The sequence below is a fragment of the Aotus nancymaae genome, unplaced genomic scaffold (genome assembly GCF_030222135.1).
Source record: "Aotus nancymaae isolate 86718 unplaced genomic scaffold, 86718_ANA_hifiasm-v0.15.2.pri h1tg000012l, whole genome shotgun sequence".
Classification (NCBI taxonomy): Eukaryota; Metazoa; Chordata; class Mammalia; order Primates; family Aotidae; genus Aotus; species Aotus nancymaae.
Window position 1 is genome coordinate 18215507 of NW_026988423.1, and position 21309 is coordinate 18236815.

The 21309-nt window shown below is 42.6% G+C and overlaps 1 long non-coding RNA gene across 1 annotated transcript; it reads right to left on the minus strand.

Annotated features, from left to right (window-relative positions):
• Nucleotides 1-403: 403 nt before the first annotated feature.
• LOC105729744 (uncharacterized) lies at nucleotides 404-15550 on the minus strand. The gene is made up of 3 exons (XR_001110293.3): nucleotides 15426-15550; nucleotides 13616-13724; nucleotides 404-472 (listed from the first exon to the last, which is right to left on the minus strand). It is a non-coding gene; the product is annotated as an uncharacterized LOC105729744 (long non-coding RNA).
• Between the last annotated feature and the right edge of the window lie 5759 nt (nucleotides 15551-21309).

The following is a 21309-nucleotide window of genomic DNA, read 5'->3' on the forward strand; positions in this document are numbered from 1 at the left end:
GAAGTCATGGGAAGCAGAGGAAGTCACGCTGGGAAGCAGAGGGCTGCCATCCATCTGGAAGAAGTGGCCAGAGTGAGGTGCATGCTACTCCAACCACTCCCTCATTGGGAACTTCAGGGCCAGATGCTTTCTTAGGGCCTGACCTATGTCACTCACTTGAGCAGGTGGACAGGCCAGGGGGCTATGTATGGGACCTGGCTCCCTGGTCCTCTGAGCTCCTCTTCCTCTCTTAGAAAATTGCTGGGCATGCTGAGCAATTTCATATCCATCCATTTGGAGTAAACATCACAATTCATTATTTGAGCCTGAACAATCCAGGTTTCGAGCACAGCAGGCTCCTAGAGGGGCCCGCAGCTGGACAGCACCAGATGGATCCTCTGTATAGAAACACTTTCAGAATATGGTTTCAAAGGGGTGACTTCTCTTTGGGAAGCTGAGACTGAATCAAGAGGCCAGGAGGGAAATCAGTTTCCTGTAAAGGGCAGAAAAAACAAGGTACTCTTGACCCCAATGAATCCATTCCATCAGTTGTCTTCATTCTGTCAATAAACTCCCAGAGCTGCCACCAGTACTCAAAGTGTCTCTTTCTAGATCCCTTCAGTGAAGGCTTTGGAGGCCATGGAGTAAGCAGTCAGAGAAGGACCTAATGGGTACAGCCACCCCCACCCACTTATGGGCAGAGAGGTAGACGCAGACCTTAGCTATCCCTCCTAGACACACATCTGTTCCTTGGTCAAACTGAATCTATTGTTGATAAAAAGATTCCCAGGCCAGGCGCGGTGGCTCATGCCTGTAATCCCAGCACTTTGCGAGGCCGAGGCAGGCGGATCATGATGTCAGGAGATTGAGACCATCCTGGCTAACACGGTGAAACCCCATCTCTACTAAAAATACAAAAAATTAGCCGAGGATGGTGGCACGTGCCTATAGTCACAGCTACTCCGGAGGCAGAGGCAGGAGAATCACTTGAACCCGGGAGGTGGAAGTTGCAGTGAGCCAAGATCACACCACTGCACTCCAGCCTGGGCGAAACAGCAAGACGCCATCAAAAAAAAAAAAAAATCCCATTGTCACAACTGATGCCTTTGCAAATACAATATGCCTGGGGGTCAGAGTAGGTAGGTAAGGTGTGTCAGAACAGACATTGGACTGTCCCTCAAGATTTCTTCAGCAAAACTTCTTCACTCTGAGATTCATTTTGGGGCAGAGATGCCCCATTTAATTCAATTCAATAAATATTGAGCCTCTGCTCCATGCCTGGAGCCAGCCATTATCCAAGACACTAGAATGAAACATCCTCAAAGACGTGACAGTTTAAATGGAGAAATAGAGTTCAGTGCATTGTGTGAGTAGAGTGATCCCTTTCCTCCCTTCTTCCTTCCTTCCTCCCTCCCTTCCCTCCCTCTTTCCTCCTTTCCTTCTTATCTTTCCTCTTTTCTTCCTTCCTTCCCTGCTTCCTCCTTTTTTTCTTCCTTCCTAATATTTCTGTAGTCTATTAGGTACTATCATGTGTCTACTTGCTGAGAACGTAGTGACATGTAAAACAAATTCCTTGCTCTTCTGAAGCTTGGATTCTAGTGGGGAAGCCAGAAAATTAAGAAACTAACATCAATAAAATAACTTACTGTGAAAGAAAGTAAATCAGTTAGAGGGTAATGTGGAGGGGGGGTACTATTTTATATATGGTGGTCAGAGACAGCTTCTCTGAGCAGAAGATTTTTGAGCAGATACCTAAGTAAAGTGAGGGAAGAAATGACAGGAAAATGCAGGGCGAGTTCTAAGCCTAAAAAAAGAGTAAGAGTAAAGGAACCAGCACAGCGGTTTTCAAAATAATGGGATGAGTAAGAGACACAAAGGAAGCTTGAGGTCAGGCTGTCTAATTTAAAAAGTGCAGAGGGAAGCAGGGAAGGGTCAAGAAGAGCTGGCCTCTGAGGGGTGGCCAAGAGGACTGTGCCTGGCTGGGGCTGGAAAGGGAGCTGGCAGGAGGAGGACCCCAAATGCAGGGAGCAGCAACGCCCAGGCCCAGAGGCTGACCATGCAGGGCTCCTTCAGGGCATTTCAAGCACTCTCTTCCTAGGAGCCTGTGCCTGATCCCCAGGGCTGCTAGGGTGGTCTGTGAAGCAGAAGATTCATGAGGAGAGAGAGCATGTCTGGGAATCAGGAGGCTGACTTTCTGGGACATTCCTTTCCCTTCTTACTCTTGGTTTCCCCACCCAGAAATGCAGGATGAGCACTCTTGCCCTCTCTGTGCACTGAACAAGCTGAAGGTCATACAGTCGTTGCCACGTGTAGTGGGAACTCTGGTTCTCAGTAGGCAGAGCCATACCTGCCTTCTCAGCCCCACCCCTGTAGGTGGTCACCGGAACCAGAGGGCCCACTTGCATGTCAGGACATTCTCATCCTCACCTGGTCTCTGATCTTGATAAACATAAGACTCAGATCTGGCTGACTCCTGGCAGGGCTTCCTAGGAACCATTCCTTTGTCTCTAAGTAGGGACACTCTTTGTTGGGACCCAGTGCCCGGCAACACAGTTGTAATGATAATGATATCAGCTAGAATGGTCAACTTCCAGTCTGACTCGAGCAATGTAAAGCTGGCATTTCTTCCTCCTCCTCTTGGAAATTACTTCAGAGCCAAGAGGCAAATGAGAGCCAGGAACACATGCTTCATCTTCACAAAGTAGGAGAGACCTGAAACCTAGAACCACAAGATAAATGGAAGGCCACCAATATAATGAAGGTTAAGTTGGAAGAAGAGCAGAGAAGATGTCCTCACAGTGGAGCTCAGAGAAAACTTTCAAAATACGTTTCTAGAAGATAAGAAGCCCTCCTTAAGATCTAAAACCTATACTCCCTGATTTCAAAACCAAGAACGGAGTAAGTCCATGGGGGTAGTGACAGGAAATATGCTAAATCTAATTCCATGAACAGAGAACATAGGTCAAGATAAAGTGTCATATAGTCAAGCCATATTTGCAAGAAACAGTATCCTTGTGACAGTGTGGCAGAGAGGCTTTGTCTTGTGAATAGCCACACAATTGCTCATGTTTACTGGCTTGAGAGAAGACCCTAAGCTGCTCATCTATAAAACCCGGAGTCCTGACAAGAAATTCTGTTACCCTAGAAGGCACCCCAGCCTGCGCCCAACACAAACCAACTACAGATTGCTGCTTCAGAATGAAACTCCCCTCCTTCAAAGGTGAGTATTTGAAAAACAGACAGCACAGAATCTATACAAAGACAATAAAAAGGATAAAGGAAAGGAGGAAAAAAAATAGAAGATGAAGAGTTAATTGAAAAATATTTTCACTGAACAGAGTAAATTGTGACTAAATATTTCACCATGATTTCAAAAAAAAGGAAGTAATGAGGCAATTACTTCAGTGAAGCAAAAGTGCTGAGCAAACATAAGAGAAACTACTACCTATTATCTAAAGTAGGGAATTAGAGAGAGAATTAGCCGACACTATATAAAGAGAAAGGGGTTTAAGAGTATTATATAAAGTTATAAAGAAAAATGCCAGAAAATTATAAATCTTCCAAATTACACAAACAAGGGAAAGGGGAAAACAGTCCACATAAAGTTTCTGAAAGTGTCAAACAGAAAATATGTCATAAAACAATGACAGAACTAAGACCAAATCTATGTCATCTGAAGGCACATTAATAAGTGAAAATTGCTTACTAAAGAAAAAGACCTCTGACTATATCACAAAGTAAAACCAACTCTGCTGCCTAAAAGAAAGGGATTTTAAAGGGTTACAAATAAAGGAATAGACAGTGGTATAGCAAATACATGCAGGGAAAATGAAACAGGTCATGACCTAAATATCAGAAAGGCTGGATTCGGATGCAAAGCATTAACTGAGACAAAGAATGACACTTTCTAATGCTAAAAGATACAATATTGCATGACCTCACTTATCAGAGAAAAGTATAAGGCTGAGAGTTGAATAGTGGTTACCAGAGGATGGGGAGGAGACGAAGAAGGAGGAGAGATTGGAGAGGAAAGAGGAGATGGTAAGAGATTTGAGAGGAAGAAGGAAGAGATGGTAAGAGATTTGAGAGGAAGAAGGAGGAGATGGTGAGAGATTGAAGAGGAAGGAGGAGGAGATGGTGAGAGATTGGAGAGGAAGGAAGGGGAGATGGTGAGAGATTGGAGAGGAAGGAGGGGGAGATGGTGAGGGATTGGAGAGGAAGGAGGAGATGGTGAGAGATCGGAGAGGAAGAAGGGGGAGATAGTGAGAGATCGGAGAGGAAGGAGGGGGAGATGGTGAGAGATTGGAGAGGAAGGAGGAGATGGTGAGAGATTGGAGAGGAAGGAGGGGGAGATGGTGAGAGATTGGAGAGGAAGGAGGGGGAGATGGTGAGAGATTGGAGAGGAAGGAGGGGGAGATGGTGAGAGATTGGAGAGGAAGGAGGAGATGGTGAGAGATTGGAGAGGAAGGAGGGGGAGATGGTGAGAGATTGGAGAGGAAGGAGGGGGAGATGGTGAGAGATTGGAGAGGAAGGAGGAGATGGTGAGAGATTGGAGAGGAAGGAGGAGATGGTGAGAGATTGGAGAGGAAGGAGGAGATGGTGAGAGATTGGAGAGGAAGGAGGAGATGGTGAGAGATTGGAGAGGAAGGAGGAGATGGTGAGAGATTGGAGAGGAAGGAGGAGATGGTGAGAGATTGGAGAGGAAGGAGGAGATGGTGAGAGATTGGAGAGGAAGGAGGGGGAGATGGTGAGAGATTGGAGAGGAAGGAGGGGGAGATGGTGAGAGATTGGAGAGGAAGGAGGAGATGGTGAGAGATTGGAGAGGAAGGAGGGGGAGATGGTGAGAGATTGGAGAGGAAGGAGGGGGAGATGGTGAGAGATTGGAGAGGAAGGAGGGGGAGATGGTGAGAGATTGGAGAGGAAGGAGGAGATGGTGAGAGATTGGAGAGGAAGGAGGGGGAGATGGTGAGAGATTGGAGAGGAAGGAGGGGGAGATGGTGAGAGATTGGAGAGGAAGGAGGAGCAGATGGTGAGAGATTGGAGAGGAAGGAGGGGGAGATGGTGAGAGATTGAAGAAGAAGGAGGAGCAGATGGTGAGAGATTGGAGAGGTAGGAGGAGGAGATGGCGAGAGATTGGTCAATAAGTGCAAGGCTACAGTCAGATAGGATAAAGAGGTTCCATTAGTCTATTGCATAGTAGGATGATTAAAGTAGAATGTTAGAGTATAATGCTATATTGTATATTTCAAAATAGGTGGAAAAGAGGTTTTAGAATGTTCTAATCACAAAGAAATAAATGATAACTGTTAATGTGATGGATATGTTAAATTCCTGATTTCATCATTACGTGATTTATATATATATGAAAACATCTTGTTATATGCCACAAATATGAACAATTGTTATGTGTCCTTTACAGTTTTAAAAAAGAAACACTACGGAATGAAATTTTAAAAGTTATGACTACTTATACACAAAATAGCCTAATATCAATATTTAGAAAGCAAAAGTAACAGGAGATACAAGGAGAAATAGGCAAACACATATCAGGAGTAAAAAGCTTTCATTCAACTCTCTATAATCAAAGATAAAATGGATGAAAATTAAGTTTATGGAAGAACAAAATAATATAACTTAATGAGTACATATAATTTATATATTTCAAACTCTGAACCCTCAAAACAGAGAAAGACATCTTTATTTGAGATGCAGCCAAAGTAAGAAAGTATAAAATTCATTCTCTGATTCTATTGCACTAAGGCTAGAAATAAATCATTAAGGCAAAAATTAAAAATCCCCACCACTATATGCAGAAAAAAATTTAATGTCTTTTAAAACAACTCTCTTAGGTCCAAAATTCAAATAAAGATGGCAGACTAGCTAGAGCATGCTAATTAAGACAACATGCATAAATCAACTAAAGTCATATCAAGAGGAAATGTTGTTTTACTAAATACTAATAATAATCAAGAGTATATAAAATAAATGAGATAAGCATCCAATTCTAGATGTTATAAAAATAGAAGAACCCTTAGAAAAGCAGAGGTATTTAATAGCTTAGAGCAGAAATTAACATACTGATTTTAAAAGAAAAATATTAGAATAAATCCAAGAGCTGACTTTGAGAAAAATAAAAAATAATCTAATTAATAAAAGAGAGAGAAAGCAAAAATCCACAAAATAAAATGTATGGAGCAGGGAGAAACCACAGGTATAGTGGAAATTAAAACATTAGTTTATTCAACTCTATGTAAATACATTCGAAAATTTGAAAGGAATAAATAACTGTATAAGTCATACAATTTACTAAACTGGCCCTGCAAAAGAGAAAATCTAAACAGATCAATGACAAAAGAATAAACATAAAAAGTTGGCTAATTTCCTCTCATGAAACTACCAGGCCAGAAATTACTACAAATGTAATTTTCTAAGCCTATTTTTAAGAGAAGAAAAAGAAAACTTTTAGCAATTTCTAAACAATCTTTATTTTCTAGAGCACAGAAAAAGAAGGCATTCTACTACATCCGTTTGAATGAAACAAGCCTAACACTGATTTCAAAACCCAGCTGTAGATCAACAACCTTATAAATATCTGTCTTGGTCAGTTCAAGCTGTTACAACAAAAATGCCATGGACTGAGTGGCTGGAACAACAAACATTTATTCCTCACAATTCTGAAGGCTGGCAAGTCCAGGATCAAGGTGCTGGCAGATTAGAGGGCTGGTGAATGGCTAATTCCTTCTCATATCCACACATGGTCCAGAAAGCTGGATTTTATGTACTCTTTTAATAAGGGCATTAATCTCATTTTGAAGACCCACCCTCATGACCTAATCCAACCCAAATTCTCTCTCAAAGGCTCTATCTTCAAATACCATTACACTGGGGAATAGGGTTTTAACATATGAATTTTTAGGGGACACAAACATTCAGCCCATAATATTGCAAAAATCCTAAACAAAATGATAGACCAGCCAAGTAGGATTTTTTCCAGTAATCCAAGAAAGATTCCACATTAGGAAAGCCATTGATACATAGACCCTATTAACAGATATAAGCAGAAAAATGACATGATTCACTATTATCTCCACTGATGCCAAATGATGGATGATAGAATTCAACAATCATTTTTTTCTTTTTTCTTTTTTTTTGCTTTTTTCTTTTTCAGACAAAGTCTCACTCTGCCACTCCATTGCTGGAGCGCAATGGTGTGATCATAGCTCACTGAAGTCTTGAACTCCTGCGCTCAAGGGATGCTCCCACCTCAGCCTCTCAGGTAGCTATGACTAGAGTCTTTTTTTCTTTATACTCACACACACCATATATGCAGTAAAGAGTACAAATCTTAAGTGTACAACTCAATGATTTTTCACATTTATATATGCATATACTTATATATGTGTGTGCATATATATATCATCTAGATATTTCTAGATATCATAAAGAATATTTCAACCTCTCTGGAAGACTCTCAAGAATCTTATAACATAGATTGGGTTTTTTTGGTCCTGTTTGTGAACTTCATATACATATAATCACTCAGCATATGTCTTTTGCCACATTCATTCATCAAAGTCTCATAGTTAAGTAAGAATATACAAATACTCCCTCAACATAATAAAACCTGTCTCTGCAAACCCCAAAGATTAATGAGGAAACATCAGAAACATTTCCATTAATGGCAAGAATATGGAAGATATCTGCTATCTCCATTATTATTTAACACTATTTTAGAAATACTAATTAATGCAATTAGACATAAAAACTATAAACATTGGAAATGAAGAGGTAAAACTATCATGATTTTCATAAGGGAAACAAAAAAAAAATCAACAAGGACAACACCACCACCAAAAACCTGCTACAAGCAGCAAGATAATTCACTAAATTGGCTTGATACGAAATTAGTATACAGAACTCAAAAGCCTTCATGTAAGCAAACGACAGCCCAATTGAAGGCATAATGGGAAAAAAGACACTAGTTATAATGGTAGGCAGCCCAAAAGTGGGGAAGAAATACATATAGAGATGAAATACCTAGCAACAAAAATCAGTGATAAATGTGTGAGATTAATATGAAGAAAACTCTGAAAACATAAAAGATACAAAAAAAAAAGAAAAACCATACCATAGACTTGGCAACTCTCAACATTCAAAAGATACAAATTCTTTTCAATCAGTGAATTTAATGTAAGGTAAGTGCTAGCCAGCTGTTTTGAAGTTTATATGGAAAAATGAACAAACATAAAAGCCAGAATGTTATAGAAAACAGGAGTAATGGGGTGATACTAGCCTTTCTACATAATCATACAATAAACATACAAAAATGAAAGCATTGTGCTATGGTATATGAATAGACTGACTGATCAATGGGACACAGTAAAGGCCGGAAAGAAACCAAAATCACTCAGGAAATTAGCACATTAGAAAGGACGCACCTCAAGTCAGAAAGGATAAATGGGTCGTTTAAAAAATGATGTCGGAAAAATAGGATGGAAATTCGAAAAAGAAATTATGTTTTATTCATATAACACCTATGTAAGAAGAAATGCCAAATGAATAACAGTTTTAAGTACAAAACTGATATCATAATGCCAGAAGAAAACATTTTTTCTTCTCATCTCAAAGTATGAATGGCCTAAGTACCTCAAAAGCCATAAAAGGAAAACTTTCTGAAAATCTCACTAACATGAATGTTTTTAAAGATCTGCATGGCACAAACTTTCATGAGTAAAATAAAAAGACAAATTAAAAACTGAAAAATATTTGCAAATCATGTCACAATTTCTTTAACACATAAAGACTTCATAAATCAGTAAGAAAAGTAAAACCTAACAGCACAATAGACAAAAATGAACAAAATGACATGGAACCATTTATTGAAGGAGAAGGTAAATGGGTTTTAAGCTTAGAGAAAACTGCTGAATTTCACTTACAATAAGAGAACCGCAAAATAAAACTATACTGAAATACCATTTGTCACCTATTAGATTTACAAATACCAAAACATTTGATGACACATTTTATTAGATATTACTAACTTACTCTCCATAAAGCTTATACCAAGTTCTCCAATGATGTGTGATCATGTGTTTTCCTACATACTCATCATTGTTGGTGCAAATGTAAATTGGCATAGCCTCTATGGAACTTAACAATAAGGAACAAAATTTAAAATGCATGTGCTCTTTTGATCTAGAAATTCTACTTCCAGGAATTTGTCCTTATGTATACTCCAGCATGAGTAAAATGATATCCTCTGTTTTTCATTGCACCACTGTTTGTAATAACAAAGAGCTGGACAGTAAGAAACCACTTAAAGAAGCTATCTCATTAAAATTATAGCCAAAAAGTGTCATGTAGTGTTATGAAGAGCATTACCACTTCTGTAATAAAAAGTGGGATGATATATGCCTTTTCTTAAGTATATGCAAACCATCTTGTCACTGCCAGGGAGAAAAACCTACCTTTCTAGAGGACAGTGCTAGAAGGAGACATTTCTCTGTACATATAATTTTGTACTTTCTAAACTTGGAAGAATTTGAAAGCCTTACTTATTCCCTAAGTAGGAAAAAAAAACCCTATTTGAATAAGTATTATAGTTTCTATTGATTAAAGCTTTCTATGTTCCAGCACCCTTCTCCATCATCCCATGTAATCCTGACCAAAAAAGCCAATGAATTATCCTTCTTTCCACAGATGAGGAAATTGAGGCACATAGAGTTGAGGTAACTCATCTAAGATCACAGAGCTAGAGGGCGCCTCAGTCAGGACTGAATCCTTGTGGTCCTATGCAAGAGCCCCAGCAGTTCCCACTCACATGTACTGCTGTGAACCACATTCTATTTGCAGGGTGTCTACAAGGTGGACAGTATATTAATATAGATCAGTCTTGTCCACTCTTAGAGGTCACTCCTTTCAGAGGCACATCCCATAAAGCCCCAAGCATGCCAAACGCTTCCTTTGGTTGGCTCTGGACTTCCTGTGCCCCCTGGAGGCAGGTGCACGGAAGGGAGGGCAGAACAAGGTAGCGCTGTCCTTATCTCCTCCTCCTCAGCCCTCAGAGTCACTTGGTGGTAAATCTCACATTCATAACCTCTTAAGTGCCTCTCACATGTCTCTCTTTCTCTCCCTTCCAATTGCCTCTAACTCAGTTCAGGATGCCATCAAATCATAACTAAAATTTGGCAACAGCCTACTCACTCAATGGGTGGTGGCCAGAATAATGTTTTCCCATTTGTATTATATATTATACATGTAAACATGTTTATTGTAGGAAACCATTTAAATGCCATTATGCAAAAAGAAGATGTCCTTCTAATGCTCTCCCTTGGTATGAAAGAGAATAGGACATGATAAAGGACAAGAACCTTCACACCCTATGCTTTCCTGGCCCATCTCCCACACAATTCCTACCTTCTGAATGTGTAGAATGAAGAATGACATCCAGTTTTGTGGTTGCTTTGAGGCATTTCTCTTCTCTGGACTTCACCCACACTCTCTCCTGTGCTTGGAATGCCCAGTGCCAGTCCACCTGGACAGTTTCTTATGTTGCTCCAGGACTTAGCTCAAGTATCTTTCCCTAGGGAAGCCTTCCCTGACCCTCAGTCTTACTGAAATTGTTCTCCATTTTTACTCTACAGCAGCTAAAGTGAAACTCAGTTCCAAAACAGATCACACATGCTATGGTATTGCTGATTTGTCTGTCTGTGGCCAATAATCTGTGAGCTCCTGAAGAGCAAGGGTTGTGTCTTGGTCATCTTGGTACATCCAGGGTCTGGCATAGTGCCTAGTACTAGTTTGAACTACTGAGTACTTGTTGAACAACTGATTGAATAAAATATATTAAAGACATGTGCCCCTCCCAGTACTGCTCTTTCACCTTCCAGACCAGCTCCATCAAGCCCTGTACTACTTTCCTAAGCAGCTAATGGCAGGTGCACGTCCAAGGACCACATGGAACACTGCTACATTGGTGATGCCCAATGTGTACACTTACTGGTAGTTACACCTTTGTAGTCCCCTCCTGCAGTGACTCACCTCAGCCATATGACTTTCTCTGGCCAGTGAGACACTGGCAACATGCCACAAGCAAAGGCTGGGTGGGTAAGTGCTTGAACACTGGTGCTCATCCTCTTGAAACTCTCCCTCCTGAAAGCCAACTGTCAAGTTGTAAAGAAGCCAGGTGGAAACTAGCACTCTGTGAGAGGTCACAGGGAGAGGGGCCTGAAGGAAGAGAGATCATCCTAGACATTCCACATTCCAGCCTCTATGAATTCATTGAATTCAGCCTCTATGAATCCCAGCCGAATTCATTCTCATGAATGACCTCATCTATATCTTATAGAATGCAGAAGAACCACCTAGCTGAGCCCAACCAACCCATTGAATTGCCATTGTTCACTTAAGGCACTATTTGTTATCATTTTGGGAATGATTCGTTATGCAGAAATAGACAACAGAAACAGGCCAATATGGAAACTCCCATGTGCCTGATTCCTGGCCCTACAATACAGCTTCCCTGGCAAGCTTGGCTGGTCCCTGCAGCTGCCCAATATACCACAAGGCCATTTTCTGGGACCAGGGCTGTCAGCAAAAGGAAGACCCAAGTTAGAGAATTAAGCCCCCAAATCAAAGCACAACCGTAAAATAGAAACACCCAAGAAGAGCCACAGCTGTATACAAATGTGAGTGGCCTTTGTCAGGGAGTAGAAAGGAAAGCCAGGCTCTGATGTTGCCTTTGCCAGGGAGAAGAAAGAAAGGCCAGACTGGGCTCTGATGTTGCCTTCCTCTGACCACCTACAAGCACACCTGGCAGCAAAACTGCATGAAGCTCCAGCCTCTCAGGCCTTTTGATCTTGGAACAAAACAAAATAACATTCCACATCAACCTGCACCCACCTCCATCCAGAAATGTAGGTGGTGTTAGACCAAAGGAGACCCCTGTGCTCTGGCCCCCTTCTGCTGCAGAGTGGAATCCACACTTTTTTCCTTTGTCCAGCCATCCCTCTGTGCCCGGCATTGTGCACAGACCCATGACTGCTGCTTAGGAGCAGCAGGAGATGAACTGCCAACCAAGAGAGTAGACAGTGCTCCTGGGAGCCACCGAGGTGAACCCTGAAAGTTGAGGAGCCCTAAAACAAGGATGCCCTTCTGTTGATTTATATACAGTATCCTCTTGTTCAAGACTAAGCTAGGTTTCTATTTTATACTTTATGGCTCTTGCTTCAGCTATAATTAAATCACTTTGTGAATATAAAATCTTTCTTGTCCAGTAGAAAGGCAGCTCCTTGAGAGCAGAGACTATGCCTACCTTGTTCTACATTGCAACTGTATTGCCCAGCACAGAGCATGGCACACACTGAGTACTTGGTAAGTAGCTGTGGAGTGAATACATGAAATAAACAAATGTCAAGCCCCGTGTCCTGCATGTAGAGTTTCTCATTATGATGCTGATGGTGCTGTCTCACACCTCTGTGCCTTTACATGTGCTGTTCCTGTGCCCAATGTCCCTCTTTCTTTCTGTCCCTCACACAGCCTTCTTACTAGCTCTGGAATGTTGAACTCATTTCATATCTCTTTGATCTTAGTTTGCTCCTCCAGTTTGCTCCACCTGCCTTAGAAAGAGGGGGTAAGGGTGAACTCTGATCATGCCTATAAAGTGCCTGGCTTCAATAATGTTAGTGGGCTTTCTCTAACCTCTAGCAAAGATTCCCATGACCATTTCTTGGTAACATGTTCTCAGCCCCTAGTGCTGTGTAGCCAGAAGTCATGTTTACCGTAAAGTAGTTAGGCAGAGATGGGAACCCATCAGGTGAGCTAGACTCATGCTTCTCAGACTTTATTGTACATACACATTACTTGGGAATCATGTTAAAATGCAGATTCTAATTCAGAAAGTCTGCGGAAGGAAGGGTGCTGAGATTTTGCATTTCTAGCAAGCACTCCAAGGATGGGATCCTGCAGGCCCAGGGAGCACTCTTTGAGGAGCAAGAGGATACAACACTAGTTACAGGACAAGCCAGGAGAGAGGCAGGCGCAGCCATGGAAGCAATCACGGGTAGCAATGCCTGTGGCTCAGGCTGCGTGGGTGACAGTACCCCTGGCTAGTAGGTGGTGGAACCCAATGCTAGTAGCTCTAAAGCCCTGCCCTAGAGGCTGCACAGCTGAACTGCAGAGAACGCCTGGAGCAGGCATTTCATTTCCCAGTTGATGGAAGTAGGAGGAAGCAGGGGAGTTTTCTCCTGGTGAGGTTGCTCTCAGAATTGGTGCCAGAAAGACATATATTCCTAGCTGCAAGCTTCTGAGCCTCTGCCTCTCACCCCTCATGCTAGGAGGCAGTTGAGAAGAACACTAATCATAAAAGGAGGCCACAGGTCACGTGTTATTCTATGAAACAGGAAGTCCTCCCTGGGCAATGTCCCTGACTGGGAGCTGACACTGTAAGAAAGGAAAGGGGAAAACTAGGGCCAGACTTCTCAAATAGCTCAGTGAGGCTTGTTGGAGCCTTCGGTGGCCCATGGCACATTCCTTGCAACGTCCTGGCAGCCCCGGAGGAGAAAAATCAGAGCCCACCCAGGTCAGAAGGGCCCTCCTCTCCTCTGGGCTCAGGAAAGTGGGGAGATAAGTGTTTTACCTGCATTGTCTCAGTGGTTCCCAATCTTCCTGGGGGCTTCTGAGGATTCTTGTTTCATGGCAAAGCCATCTGCAGACCCCTGCACAAGAGCAGCCACAGTGCTTAGCATCTGTTGATTGAAAAACAATGTCATGCTGGATAAAGAAAGTGTGGCACATATACACCAAGGACTACTATGCGGCCATAAAAAAGGATGAGTTCATGTCCTTTGCTGGGACATGGATGAAATGGGAAACCATCATTCTCAGCAAACTGACACAAGAACAGAAAAACAAACACTGCATGTTCTCATTCATAAGTGGGTGTTGAACAACGAGAACACATGGACACAGGGAGGGAAACATCACACACTGGGGCCTTGGAGGGTAGAGGGCTAGGGGAAGAATGGCAGGGGGTGGGAGATTAGGGAGGGATAACACTAGGAGAAATACCTAATGTAGATGATGGGGCAATGGATGCAGCAAACCACCACCATGGCACGGGCATATCTATGTAACAAACCTGCACAATCTACACATGTACCCCAGAACTTAAAGTATAATTTAAAAAAAAGAAAGAAAACAATGTCATGACAAAAGCCATCAGGAATTCTGGAATGCTGTTCACTGAATTCGTTTTTATTATAAGAACCCTGATGGACATATGAAACTGGCTGAACATCTATGACCAGTCGGCATTAATCCAGTGTGCAGGTAATGGACTTAAGTGGCCAGTGGTAATGCAGATCTTCTGCAATCATTCTTTGTCTCCCCTCCCATCTTGGTCTTTGTTCTCTCATTTAATCCTGAATCCTTTATCTCATTGAGTCTTCACAGCAACCCTTGAAAGTAGGTATTGCTACTCTCATTTTACAGACCAGGAAGCTGAAACTCTAATAGCTGAAGTGCCCTGTCCAAGGCCACTTGTCAAGGAAGAACCAGAATCAGGTTTGTAGCCCGGCTCTTTCTGACACCAGCCAACCTCTTTCCACTGTATTCCTGGAGACTTCCTTAGCCGTGGCTTAGCATGGAATCACTCTGGCGCCCTCTGGAGGTCACTCTTCCATCCTGCCCCATGGTTTCCAATAAAGTCCAGTTAATCACAAATTAATACCTATTGCTTTCCTTTTCTTTTTTGTAAGGTCTGGCACCCTGAAGAGACTCCTAAGTAAAATATACCTGACTATTATAAAAATGTGTCCAAGAATGGAGACATGTGCAGGGCCTCTCAGCCCACTCTCACCACCTAGGGAGAAGGGGAGGTGATGGAGGAGGAGGTGACAGGCCCCCTCCACCCCCACCCCATGCCCACCCCCACGCGGCCCCACAGCTGTCTGTCTGTGTCAAATGTTCTAAGCAGAGGTTGGGGGCTTCACTCCCCACACAAAGAGAGTTCAGAGCTGTCAGCACCTTTCCCACGGTACACTAGGTGCTGAGGAACAGGTGATAATTACAGCCCTGTCACCCTCATCACCTCTGAGCTGGATGGGTTTTTTCTAAAAACAAATGTTGTGCTGCCTGGAGATCAAAGTTGGAGCTTCAGTTGAGGAAATACACACATGCAGGCTGCTGCTCTTTTCCATAAAGCACAGGGAATTGGCTTGGAAAACACCTTGGAGATGGCTGGCTTTGCCTCCTGTCACCAGGGGAAAAAGATTGCAAGGGGGAGGAGGAGGCTTCCCAGCCTCTACAGGTGCACCTTCTGCCTCCCAGGGGAAGCGATTCTTCACTCGCCAGCATGGCAGGTCAGAGCTCCATCCCTCTGCCCTTTGGAGAAAAGGGATTTGCATGGCCCTTCACATCTTAGAAGGAATCTTGCATGTTGCACTCACCTGTACCTCTGAAGTCAACTCTCTTCTCCAACTTAAATGCGCCCCAACTCTTTGGATTTTTAACTTAAAAGGACTCCAGGCTCCTCAGTCTTCTCAAGGTCTCCCTGTCCTCAGGACTCACCATCATGTATCTGTCAAAGTCTGTGTTAAAAAGCAGCAATGAGACTAAAATATTCTGGAAATAGGTACTCAGATTTTCACCTTCAGAGTCACACACACTGCTATAAACCAAAACAATCTCCTATACAAACAAATGTAGTTCCACGTAGTATCTACTGTTAATTGAGTATTTTACTATATACGCCAAGCATTGTGATAAGCATTTACGCACATTACCCCATTTAGTCTTCATGCATCCTTATGAGATGGGTATAGAGACTGTGTACATCACCATAACTTTACAGATAAGGAAACTAAACCCTAAAAATGTTAGGAATCTACCGGAGTCTCAGAGCTAATGAAGTATTGAGAGAGCACTGAACTCCATTCCTGTTTGTCTCCAAAAGTCCATGCTCTTAACCACTCCTCTATCTTGTCTACCTCATACAAAGTCATGTAATGTTGTTTCACATAAAACTGTACATATACTCCAATACGGCTCTACTTCATTGCATTTATAATTACATAAGCATGCTCAGAAAGAGATACCAATAAGTCCCTGCAAGTTGTCATACAATCAAAATTTCTATTTTTAAACAAAGACCCTACAGAAATACGGTCCTCTCCCAGTGCAACTTACCTAATCAACTTTATTTACAACTATTTATCATTCTAGAAACCATCATTCAGATAAAAGCAAAGCAATGAATATATGGAAATACATTCGTGGTTTGCCTCAGCAATTCCATCTCTCAGAAAGCTGAGGTTGTGGGTAGGGGAAGGCATCTATTTGGAAGCTAATTCTGCTTTAACAAGGGGCAACTGCTTAGAGAAGGAACAAAGAGAGAAATCCTGAGACATAGTAGCCAGATCACCTCAAAGTTCATGCCAGTCGTGAAGAAAGAGCTGGGTATGGTCTTACCTGTACCTTAGTCTTTACAAAGTCAGATTGCAAAACCTTCAGAGAAAAGATCAGCTGATCCCATGACCTGATACTCTCATGGAAGACAGCCTGGGAGGGATGACTTTCAAAAATAAAATTCTGACAAGACAATTGCAAATGACTCTGATATAGAAGCGTGATTGCACAGGATGAATACACACGAGTGACACAGACTTCTAAGTATAACGTCAGGAAGGCTGAAGTCCAGAATGAGCTGAAGCCAACACTACAAAAAGTCTTCTTGGGTAGAGTCAGAGCAATGAGAACAGAAAGGCTAGATCCACCTCTCCAAGCACCAGCTGTACGACCTAGGGAGATTTTCTTAACCTCTCTGAACCTCACTCAGTTCCCTTGTCCATAAAATGGAAATAATAATTATTATACTGCAGGTTTCTTGTAAGGATTACATGGAATGATGCATTAGAAAAGCAAACAACAGGGTGGGTGTGGTGGCTCACACCTGTAATCCCAGAATTTTGGGACGCTGAACCTGGCGGATCACCTGAGATCAGGAGTTCGAGACCAGCCTGGCCAACATGGTGAATCCCCATCTCTACTAAAAATACAAAAATTAGCTGGGCATGGTGGTGCGTGCTTATAATCCCAGCTACTCAGGAGGCTGAGGCAGGAGAATTGCAGGAACCCAGGAAATGGAAGTTGCAGTGAGCCAAGATGACGCCATTACACTCCAGCCTCTGGGCAACAGAGCAAGCCTCTCTCTCAAAACAAAACAAACAAACAAAAATCTAGTACAGAAGACATTCAAAAATGTAAGTTGTAAACATATGAAAAAAAGTTCATCACGGGTCATTAGAGAAATGCAAATCAAAACCACAATGAGATACCATCTCATACCAGTTAGAATGGCAACAGGAAATAGCAGATGCAGGAGAGGATGTGGAGAAAGAGGAAAGCTTTTACACTGTTGGTGGGAGTGTAAATTAGTTCAACCATTATGGAAGAAAGTGTGGTGATTCATCAAGGATCTAAAACCAGAAATACCATTTGACCCAGCAATCCCATTACTGGGTATATACCCAAAGGATTATAAATCATTCTACTATAAAGACACATGCACATGTATATTTGTTGCAGCACTATTCACAATAGCAAAGACTTGGAACCAACCCAAATGCCCATCAATGATAGACTGGATAAAGAAAATTTGGTACATATACACTCTGGAATACTATGCAGTCATAAAGGGATGAGTTCATATCCTTTCCAGGGACATGGATGAAGCAGGAAACTGTGTTAGTTTGTATTATCAGCAAACTAATACAAGAACAGAAAACCAAATACTGCATGTTTTCACTCATAAGTGGGAGTTGAACAATGAGAACACATGAAAACAGGGAGGGGAAAATCACACACTGGGGCCTGTTGAGAGCTGGGGGACAAGAGGAGGGAGAGCATTAGGACAAATACCTAATGCGTGCAGGGCTTAAAACCTAGATGACTGGTTGATGGGTGCAGCAAACCACCATGGCACATGTGTACCTATAAACAAACCTTGATGTTCTGCACATGTATCCTAGAACTTAAAGTATAATAAATAAACACAAAATAAGTTTTAAATATATATATATACACACACACACACACACACACACACACACATATGTATATATATGTTGTCAGTCCCCTCCTGTCCCCCTAATAGTAATGATTTAAAGTTAACAAAAATCTGCCCTCTTCAGCTCCTATTTTCTTTCTGCCTCTCTGTCAAGGACAGCGATTCTCAGATTAGAACATCTAGAATAAACATTTGTAAGGAGAATTTAAGAATCCAGGTAACACACCAATTGTTAAAATGAGGTCAAGTCTCTTGACCTGAAAGAATTCTATTCAACAGTTTGAGGATATCACACAGGATACGGACCTGCAGTTGGGAACCCTTTAAAAATTGTCATGGATGGAGAAAGAGACAAAAGTTATGATGGGTACATAGCAAACGCTCAATTAAAATTTGTTCAAATGTTGAAAAGGGACTAGAAACAAGCAAATGCCTTGATTTTCCAAAAGAGATGCATTTGCTGGATGCCCATCCCAGGCACCATTCTCACTAAGTAGGTGGTTTGCATGCCCTCGAGAAGAGATGCTGTGATCCAGGGGGACCACCTTGGGTCCACAAAGAGCCCCTTATACCTGACATCTCTCATTTTCTTTTCTAATAGAGTTGTCAGATGAATAGATGAAAAACAGTACCTTTGGGCTCATGATCTCAGAAGGAGAAATGTGACTCAGATGATAATACAATCTGGAGCTTTATAATTGGAAGAATGACCACATCCAAGGAGAATAATCACTGGATCAATTTAATTGAATCAATACTTGGGGTCACCCCTGGAGTCCTAGGCAGGACTCTCATCTCCTCATAGATGAATTGCTTATCAGTTACAAATTGAACAAGGAGGGGCCATTCATGTGTTGAAGAGCAGAGTCCAGAACCTGTACCTGCACCAGGTGAATCCGAGGTCACAAAAGCAGTAACTTTTCTATAACACTGATTTTTCTCCAGATTCCGTAGTCACCTGGGCCAGAAGCATCTTCCTCTCATTCATTCCCTAAACCCATTCACTCACCAAATTCACTGGTTTTATGTAAATATTTTTCAATTATTTCCTCTGCTTTCAATCCCACAACCCCTGCCTTAATATAAGCCCTTGTCATACTAACTAATCATGGTCAGGGGTTGGGAGTCTTGTCAGAAAAAGCCATGTTCAAATCTCAGTTTATGCTTACAGCTTATGCTGGGCAATACCGGGCAAGTTGTTTAACCTGTCGAAATTCTGATTTTCTTGTACATAATGTGGGCATAATAGTTACACCGCCTCAGAAGTTGATACAAGATTTATGAGATAATGCTTGTAAAGTATTTAGCACTGTGCCTGGCATGGGATAAGCACTCAGCAAACATTGATTAATATGACTAGATAGTTGTGATAACCTCTCATCCGGTCTATCTACCTCCAGCCCCACCTGCCCCTGTATTATCTGCCTATCATTAGAGGGAAGATCAAATCCACAATGTTTCTTCCCAGAGCAAACGCCACCACAGGCACACACACATGCACACTCAGCACCCCCAGGATAAAGACCCAACTCTTTGGCCTGGCATACAGGGACCTTCTTGGCTTTTCTAAACTGCAGCAGTAGCTACTGGCTATTTCCATGGCACGGTGTTTATTTCTGATCTCTGAGCTTTTGAGTAAGATTTTCCCTCTGCCTGGCGTGCCCCTGCCCCTCTTGTCCTTCCAGGGACCTCCAACCCATGCATGAAAATCCAGGCAAGTGTCTCCTCCTCTGGGAAGCCCACAGGTCCTCTCAGGCTGCCCATGCTCTACCCCCATTATGGACATCTCAGAGCCTCAGTGCCCTTACCTGCAAAACGGTACTTAAAACATTACCCCAGACGGTGTCATATGAGAATTAAACGAGATTAAAATTCATAGCATTTCTGGAAGATTGGAATTCAATCAGAGTGCTGGGAAAAGCTCAGACTGTTTCACATGACGGATGGTAGGCAGAGCTGGAACTGTTTACACGAAGGGAAGAGAGTGAGGACTTAAAATGTGAGCCCCAGGAGGCAGGCGCCGTGTTCTATTCATTTTTGGATTCCCAAGCAAAGAGTGCTTTGCTCACAAAAGACAACAATTGCTTGCTAAATTAAAGTCTGAAATAGAAAATAAATAGCTATCTCAGGCCCCCTCTCCTTGCAATGCCTGTGGGTGGTGTTTGGCCAGGAGTTAGGCCATCATCACACATCTTCTCTTCCAAGTGAGGAAATCACTTTCTCAATGATTTTCCGTCATTCTGGCAAGGCAGACATGATCACACCACCTTTATATCTGGCTCCCAAAAGAGGAAAGGGATGGGGCTTGGAGATTAGAGGCCTCCCTAAGGTGCCCCAGACTTTCACCAGCAGCACCTGGCTTTCACTAAGGTTTACCCCACTTGCTCACACTCTTCTTCCTGTGGACCGAGAGAGCTGTGTGGACAAGCAAGAGAAGCGTGCTCATCGCTTGTGACAGCAGAGAGGGCACAGAAGCAGCCTGGGCTGTCCCAGACAGACCAGCCTGGCCTCTCGCCCTCATGCCTATGGGACATTTCATAGCTGTCACTGCACCAGGGCTTCCAAAAGAACCCTCTTCACCTTCTCAGGAGCTCTGAAAAACAGCAGCGCTCATGCTGCCAACAGGGATTCAGCCCTAGCTATTTCTTGGAGTCAGTTTCATGGATCCAGCAAACACTGTATCTACACACAACTAAACTCAGAATTGGGCCAATGCATGCATTGCCTATAGCCCTCACTTACTAAGCAAACCTGGGCATCTTCTTGTTCTCTCCTTGGAAGCATCTCCCCAGCTTCGTATAGTTTTCAGACCACACAGACCAGAAAATACATCATGGCAAGGCTGAAAAGGGAGAAACTTGGTTAAGATCACCCAGGGTCAGCCTTAAACCCAGGGCCTGACTCTCAGCCTAATGTCCTCGCCCTGATCCACACTACCTGCCTGGGTTGGCACTCATAGTGCTCACCCCTCAAGGATAGGCTGAAACTCAGGCTTGTTTTTGAAAGTCCTGAAACCTCTACCAGCCAGGTCAGGAGCTCAGCAAGTAACAGGGCTGCAGATTTTAATCATGAAAACTACATCTCTCTTTCTCTCACTTTTTGCCAGGTCCTGTACACTGACTATCTCTTTGGACTCCACAAAACTTATCACCTCCATCTTACAGATAAGAAAAGGAAAACTCAGAAAAGTGATGTAGCATGCCCAAGATGTTCACTGGAAAGTGAACATCTTCATTTCAGGGCTGTGGATGTGGCCAGATCAGACG